This window comes from Stegodyphus dumicola, chromosome 3 (genome assembly GCF_044657685.1).
Source record: "Stegodyphus dumicola isolate Sdum_Otavi_A_Nest chromosome 3, ASM4465768v1".
Lineage (NCBI taxonomy): Eukaryota > Metazoa > Arthropoda > Arachnida > Araneae > Eresidae > Stegodyphus > Stegodyphus dumicola.
This window is the reverse complement of record NC_140770.1, coordinates 267,423,415-267,432,234: the sequence shown is the minus strand read 5'-3', so window position 1 is coordinate 267,432,234 and position 8,820 is coordinate 267,423,415. Positions and strand designations below refer to the sequence as shown.

The window sequence follows — 8,820 nt, the reverse complement described above, 5'->3', positions numbered from 1 at the left end:
AGTCTTCGCAGCGGGACCCCAATTGGTACATGTATATATAAAAATTAGTCGAATAATTGAAGAATACAGAAAAGCTTTGTTTCTGATAGACAGATGGCTCTTTCGAGCTAATAGGGGGTAAAGTTGGAATCTGACGCTCTTCACTTTATTGAGAATATTCTCAATGCGAAGATGCCAGAGTAGTTTTGAATCAAATATCACTCCTAGATACTTACATGAGTTTGACTAGGGAATATAGTCATCAAAGAATTTTTAAATTAATGGGCGGGTATGGGAGTCAAGAGCGTGTGAATATGATGGTAGTACATTTAGCGACATTAATTTTGATTTTCCAAGTAATGAGCCAGTGCTCAACGCTTGAGAGATAACTCTGAATGTTGTGAACCAGTTTTTATCCAATTGTTTGTACTTGGAGAGGATGGCCGTGTCATCTGCATAAAGTGCTAGAGTGACACGGGGTGTTTTTGATATGCCATTAATAAAAATGCTGAACAAAAAGGGCGCTAAAAGTCTGCCTTGTGGCACGCCATTTAGAATTGGGATGGGGCGTTGAAATAATAGAATTAACTCGCGCTGAGAAAGAACGATTAGTGAGATACGGTTTGTGAATAATTTGAGCCGAATATTAAGTCGCATGAGCTTGATTATGATTCCCATATGCCAAGTCCTATCAAATGCTTGCCAGCGATGTCAAGAAAAATTACATCGGTAAGCATTTTGCTACGAAAGCCTTCGTGAATGAACTCCACTTCCTCAGAAGCTGGTGCGCTTTGCAGTATTTTGCTCGGAAATCAAATTGCTCGTCAATAAGGACTTTCTAGCTCAGGAGAAAATCATTCAGGCGTTTAAGTAATACCAATTCGTGTATCTTAGATAACGAAGACAGGAGGCTGATGGGTCTGTAATTTTGAAGATTTGATTTGGCATAGGACAGGTGTTTGAATAGGCACTATAAGTGCACGATTCCAGCTTTGAAGAAAATAACATATAGTTTATTAACATTACTAAGAAAAATATATAGCTGGTGGGAAGTCGTTAAGGACTGAAAATATTCGGTGTATCTTGATTGGCTGTGCTGATCACATAATGCCTTGATCTCATTCTGGAGAGTACGAAGTTTTAATTAAGTCTGGACTCCTAGTTCTTTCCCAAAGTCTTCGTACTTTGTTCTTTTCTCGAATTTTGTTTTTAATCTCAGTTGGAAGTATAGAAAAATTGGGCCAAAGGGTGGGTTTGGATACTTCTTTGAAGGTATTTGTTAAGGTAGAAGTTAATTGATCAACTGGCTTATCAGTATCATCATTGGATTTAATTTCAATGGAGGGTAAACTTTTACTATTAAGTTTAAATCGAAAATTGTCCCAGTTTCTTAAGACTGCCGGAGAATTTTGATTAAATGAATTACAGTTAAGGTCGATGAGTACTGGGTTATGATTTTGGGATAGACAAATTTCCACAGTCATTTGGTAGTCGAATGGAATATTCTGAAAAAGAGCCAGATCAATAAATGAGGGGGCTTCCCGTACGTCATATCGTGGGCGAGAATCCGGCTCAATAATTTTAATTTGGGCGCATTGAACCCATTTCAGAAGGCCACGGACAGCAGGGTTGGATCTTTTGCAACTCCAATACTGATGATGACAATTTAGATCACCAGCAATAATCATATTGTCTGAAATAGTGAGCAGCTTATTAAAATCTTCCACCGAAAATTTGTCACCTTTTCGATTAAACGGTGGAAGATAGGCAGAGATCAAGCCTAAGGAGAGTGAATTTTGAATAAAAATTTCGATAATCGTCGCCTCCAGTGTACTCAGACACGCGGTATCTATTCTTCGGTCAGAAATATGATTTTTGATGAAGACACATGTACCACCATGATAAAAAGCACAAGAATCCGGTGCTTGTCTGTCGTTTTGATAAAAATTGAAATTTGCAAACTTTGGAACTCTCCCTGGCTGGAGTTTAGTCTCTTGGACAAAAATAATGTCAAAGCCCTTCTCTTCGACATAGTCAGAAAAATCATGGATAAACAACTGAGCTGTATCTCTCCAGCTTTTTAAAGCTTTCAATCGGTCACGAGAGAAGTTTAATAATTCCTTTACTTCTCTAGATTTCTGGAAAGCAATAAGAAGATGGAATTACGGTTACGGCTAACATAGTATCAACTACTTTTATTGAATTTCAACACAAAGAAAAGAGATATTAATTTATTCAATGTTAAATGCACGTGCTCTTATATTTTTAATTTTCGGGGTCTCTGTCTCTTAAAATTTATCACGCGCTGCATTGCACGGGGAATAAAACAATTTTAATTATAATTCTACTAAAAAGTGCTAGCTAAACACGAAATTCGTAATAGTATCATTTTCTATTACGCTGAGAAAGATGAAAACCCTGATATTTTAGAATCTAATCAAACAGATCTAATTTCAAAATTCCATTTGCAGAGTTTTTGCCTTTGTATTTCCTCGTACGGAATATTAAATTATATGCATTTTACTGCATTTCATTTAAATTTATTTCGTCGAATTTCAATACAGGTATATTTCTCATTCAATGAATTCAGTTAGTCAGAATATTTTTGAAGATTCACGTTTTTGACAAGGTGCAGGAAAAATGTACATTTAATATTTTAAAATGCAAAATATATAATTATTATTAATTATGCTAATTATTTACCTAAACCTTTTGTGTTCTGGTAGGTATTTTATCGGGAAAAGAGGAAAGTATTATAGTAAATCCTTGGTATCGAATACTTTTGTCGAATTGTTGATGTAGATAATGCCAATCTGTGAAAGTTTAAAAGAAATATCACTATATTTTTCCGACAAATTTGCCTTTTTTCAACAGAGCTCCCAAATATGATATTTACAGTATGACACAGAAGTCGGTACTGAAATGCCTGATAATCCAAGTCAAATAACTCATACCCTCCTGATAAATTGTATGTAAATAATTATCACTTTCCAATAAAATGGTACAAACATACGTTTCTTTCTACTTCCTTGTACGAAGTAAAAAGGAAGTATTGTAATCGCGAAAAATTTCGGGTATCATATTTCGACAAAAATCTCCATTTTGACGGCTATCGAAAGCAATTTAACGATGTTTTTGCATGACATCTGCACGTAAAGACAGAATAAAGGACTCTTTTTTTCCCCAAAAAAATATAAAACTGATTTAATACGAATTCTGAAGAGAATTTTTCGTGGCATCTGTGCCTACGTACGTATCTCGCATAATGCAAAAACAAGTAGTATCAGAACGCTGAAATTTTGTATGTAGGACTGCTGTAACATGCAGATGTGCACCTCGTATTTTGGTCGCAATCGACCGCACCAAAAGTATATAAATATATGTATATATAGATCCACTCTGTTATTCGGCTGAGTGATTATTCTTATATGTTTGTAAATTGCGCATTTTTTGGTTTAAAAATGATTGAATTATGTTGTTCTTATCTTCCGGTTAAGGTTTTTATGCCTTTAGTAAATCTGAATGCAATATTTGTAGAATTATCAACAATTTAAAAGTTGTTTAAATGCGGCTATGCCTAAGTATTTTTAGTATGGTGGCCATATTTGTTTACATTTGAAACTTAGCAGAATAGTGGATTTGTTGGCAATCTAGAGAAACTATGCTTCGCAACAACAAAGATAACGCCTTCATTCATTATTGGGAATTAAATCATACTTAATGCATTCTGGAAATTTTTTCGAGGAAATAAGTGTTTAAGATATACTTCGTAATTTTTAATACAGATATTTTGAGTTTTTATGTATTTTGGTCTTATCGCGAAGTGAGAACAGAATTAATTGAATGAGAAATACTAAAATCGGCTGCAGAAAACTGTTTCTTTCTTTCTTTCTTTCTTTTTTTTTAATTTCTTGTATACATGGTTTTAGATTTATTATAGTATTTGAATAGAACATGTGGCAATGATTAGGTAATTCTTCAGATGATATAAATTTTGTGCATTCTGAGTTAGCGCCAGCGTGTCACTATGGTAAACAGATATAGTGCACTTATTCCATTGTAGTTTATGCGCTGTCGACGAAGTAGATTAAATTAAATTCCACTAAGTTTAAATGAAATGCAAGAAAAAATGCGTATAATTTGATATTCGATACAAGGAATTCATGTGGTGTACACATCAGATTTTTCTTACGCGAAACTCTTTACTAAATATCCAGCAGCACGTGAATTTACCAACTTGCTACATCTACACAGTGTTACATCACATAAAAGCTCTCTCGTTGAATAAGCTCATCTGAAAATGAGAAAACCTGGATTTCATCTCGTTAGATATCGAAATTTCCTCCAGGACTGTCGTTAACAGGAATTCTACGAGTGGAACGTATTCAAATATTACTAGATTTGGAAGACTCGAAGTTTGGCGGTTATCTACAGTCCAGCTTTCTACTACTTTACTAATTAGCAGCAGTTCCTTGACATAAATTCTGTCTCATCTAATATTCACGTAATCCTCTTTCGTGCCTTTTAATTTAATTAAATTTTACTATGTTATTAAAATTTTACTATGTTACGATGGACTTTCATTTACTATATAAATGCTTCCGAGCTTCCTTTACCAGTTACTCCAGTAATCCAGTTTACTATTCGTGTATCCCAATTGTCCCTTAAAATATACAGTAATATCCCGATGAATCAATGGGCAGTATTAAAGGGGAATTGCTCTCTCGATGAATGGGTGAGCTGTATGAGAGCTTTCAGGGATTTGGCCTTATGTAATATGAATTCTGATTCTTTTCCTTCCCAAAGTCATTCACGAAGCTATCGTGCGCCTTTAGGCGGATGCTACTATCGTGCTTATCTCAAAATGCAATCCAATCCAACGGTATCTACATCGTAAAACAAGATATCTGCCTCGAATGTTGCAATGAACATAACAGATAATCGCTGCAAGTTTTCTCAACAAGATAATTTAAAGGCTCCCCAAACCGCACTTTTGCATACTGAGCAATCAGAAGATAATGGTTTGACATTTTAAACGAGAAAACGTAAATATAATATGGCGGCTAAGTTCTAAAAGTTATTTATAATATTATTAAACGAGACTAAAATGCATTAGAAACTAGTTTTTGTCACTTTGTTTCCAGAATAAATGCGGAAAACAATTATTCGTATTGAAATCCGCTTAAAACAACTAAGTGTTCCCACTCTGAAAATTTTGTACTTTTTCAAAGTGCATTAGTGCTATTAGCCCAAAGGTGCGTTAGCCCAGAAGCCCGAATTTAGAATTTCAAATTTGTTTTATTGTCTATTTCCTATTTTGCAAATCTTTAACAAATTTTTGAATAACAAACTCAACGATTTCAATGGCAACACTGTCCAGCAATGGCAACACTGTCCAGTAAAACACATTTTTATCTCCAGCGCGCGAGACTGTTTATATCGGAAATTCTAAGGATATGCTGTTTTTCAAGAAGAGGGGAAAGTCTAAGTGGGCAAGTGTGAACCAGTGGCCGTGCGGTATGGTCGCGGAATAGCATAGCTGTAATGCATAGCTGTAGCTCTCTCCGTTCGCAAGAATTTTTAGATTAAACAGACTTTCTCATTATTTATATACATATAATAATAATAATTTTATATCATATAATAATGAGAAATAATGAAACAGACTTTCTCATTATTTTCATATCCACTTTAAATAAAAGCTTATTGTATATTTTTTTAAATTGTAATTTAATTTTTTTATTTATATATTTATTTTAATCACAATAACAAGTTATAGCGTGAAATTTTTGTCATTATTAAAACGCAAGCAATAAGTTATAAAAATTATGAAATAAAGAAAAATAACTGAAAGTCATTCACGGAATTGAGAAATCGGTTTCAATATTCAGCTTCGGAAATTGGATGTGATAGCAATATTACTATGAGCATCTTAAGCTAAAGTGAAAAATATCTGATATGGACACCGCATAACTTCCTTGTACTTCCTATTAAATTATGCACATTTTTTGCTGCACTTCGTTTAAACATATTTATTCGAATTTGTTAGAGATATATTTCTTATTCAAACCATTCAATTCTCACTATATGGCAAGGCAAGGACACATAAGAACTCAAAACGTCTTCATTAAAAATCATAAATTACAGAAAAATCCTAAAATGCGAAATACAGTTAAAAACTGATAAAAAATTGTAATTAAAATTAGTGTTTCTACGTACAGGCAAGCAATTCGAGGCTTCAGAGAGGCACACAAAAGTTTCGGTGCACATAATTGAAAGCAAACTTTTGGACACAATGAGCAAAAAGACAATAAAGTTGGTACGCCAACTGACTACATTTACTAATCTGCTGGCAGTTTCAAAACAGCTTCGTTTGGCCTAGCGCTACTTAACCTTTTAAATTAATGATAATTCTACAACTACTGCATGCAGATTAACTAGAGGCATAAACGCTTTAACCGAAACATAAGAACAACTTCATAATCCAATCACTTTTAAAGCAAAAAATGCACCACTTACACATAAATAAGAACAAAAAAACCTCAGCTTACCGAGCCAGGTAATAGAGTGGATATATATATTATACATATAATATACGTTTGGTGCGGCCGACTGCAAAGAAAAAGTGAGGTGCATATCTAGCTTTTACACCAGTTCCGTATACAAACGTTCATCGTTCTACGGCTACACACACACATATATATATACGAAGATACGTATAGATATTACAAAAAAGTCTCTTCCGAATGCATTTTAAATCCGCTTTGCAAAAAATAGTCCTTTATTCTGTCCGTACATACAGATGTAAAGCCAAAAAATTGTCTAAATGAATTCAATAGCGGTCAAAATGTATATTTTCTTTTAAATACGATACCTGAAATTTTTCCTGATTACAATACTTCCTTTACTTCCTCCAAAGAATTAAAAATTATTACTTGATTTAATTTTAGAACAGTAAAATGAGATACAATGTGCGTTTTGTTTTAGTAGGGCAAGTAGGGCAAGCAATAATTACTTCTGTTGATGTATTTAAGGTGAAACAGAAATCGGTTAAGTGTGTCAGAAAACAATAAAAAATATTTGGTAGATTGATTTTGTAAAGGATAATTAAAAAAATATTTTATATTTAACTATCTGCTATTTCCGGGAATAACGTACAATACAGTAAAGAGTAGAGTTTTCTCATTTGTAATGGCGTAACTGCGTATTCGGCTTAGAGAATAAAGACAATCTAATTACCTGAAATTTTCAAATATACGAAATATATGGAAAATTATAAAAATAATTTATTTTTAACTACCTGCTGTTTATGGAAATAAAATACGATACAGGAAAGAACAGAGTTTCTTCATTTGTACTGGATAAACTACGTATTCGACTTGCAGAATAAAGACAATCCAATTACATGGAATTTTTAAAAACACGAAATATACGGAAAACTATAAAAAATATTTTATTTTTAACTATCTGCTGTTTACGGGAATAAAATACGATACAGGAAAGAACAGAGTGTCTCATTTGTATTGGCGTAACTACGTATTTGACTTACAGAATAAAGACAATCAAATTACCTGGAATTTTCAAATATCCGGACTAATTGTACTCCAAGGTAGTTTCGGTAACTGGAGTTGTACTATGTTGGTTTTTCTGGAAAATAAATAAATAAATAAATAAGTAAAATAGATTGCATTGTAATGCCATAAAACTAAAGCTTTAGAAATTAATTAAAACTACGAATAAATTCTTACAATATTAAATAATGTAGAACGTTTGTAATAAAGTAAAATTTCAAGCGGACTGTATTCATTAAAACATATTTATTAAATAATGAAAGAAGAGTCAAAACTAAAAGAAGATCACCAAGGCGACAGACGATCTTTTTCGACTCTCGCCATGAGCAAGTTAGTTTGCATCTTCCCGTTGTTGCCATCTAGTTTTGAAAATGCGGCCTAAATAAATATTAAAAGAAGTTCTTGGTGCTATCTACTTGGATTATAATTATAGTTATAGAATTCTAAATCTAATACCTATACCTGATATGCTTGTCCAAACGCTTCCTGTTACAGGGCGCGCACAGTTATTCTTTATCGACGAACATTGTTAGAACCATCTTTTATTAACTTCAATCTTAATGAAAATTTTTTTTCTCTCCTCTCTTGTGTTGTCTTTGCAAATGTTTTACTCAGGAGATTTTCGTCATACGTGTATCGTTGCAACGCCATTTATGGTTTCCCAATGCGCTGACCAGTTTTTGTACAAAAAAAAGGTTTGTTATTTAAAAACATCAATTGTTTTCGCTATAACTGTAAGGGCTGTGTTGTTTCAAATCATTACTATGTCGAGCGCATACTTTCGAATAACAATATCTAAAATTTAATTTCGAATGCTTGACTGGTTAGGCCACAAGGGGTTCATATATCACGGAAGTTTTTAGTCCAAAGGGATTTGAATCCCGAAGGACTATTAGTTTCGTTTTGGCATTTTGCGTCGGACGGATAAATGTCGGTTCACTTTTCAAACTGTTGCCATAAAATGTTAGAGTCCTGCATTATATTTGAAGAAATTAAATAATGAAAATCTGCGTAAATGTATGTATATTTCTCACATTGTCATAAAATAACGGTACATAGAGTCATCGAATTTTGAATAACGTAATCCTCCAACGAATATGAGCATGTGGAAGACCAAATTTGAAATTTGAAATTTGTTTTATGATCGATTTCCTATTTTTTAAAACTTTGACGAATTTTTGATTAACAAACTCAAGGATTTCAAAGCGAGCAATGGCAACGTTGTGCAGAAAAAACATTTTTATCTTCAGCGCGTGAGTCTCTGTATCAG

At 33.2% G+C, this 8,820-nt stretch overlaps 1 protein-coding gene across 2 annotated transcripts in view; it reads right to left on the bottom strand.

Moving 5' to 3' along the window:
* Dgk (diacyl glycerol kinase 1) overlaps nt 1-8,820 on the bottom strand; it is a 911,622-nt gene that overhangs the window by 612,691 nt on the left and 290,111 nt on the right. For both annotated transcript variants that reach the window (XM_085814117.1, XM_085814118.1), the window contains one exon: nt 7,551-7,626. The gene's annotated coding sequence lies outside the window, so the exon portion shown is untranslated. The remainder of the gene's footprint in view (nt 1-7,550; nt 7,627-8,820) is intronic.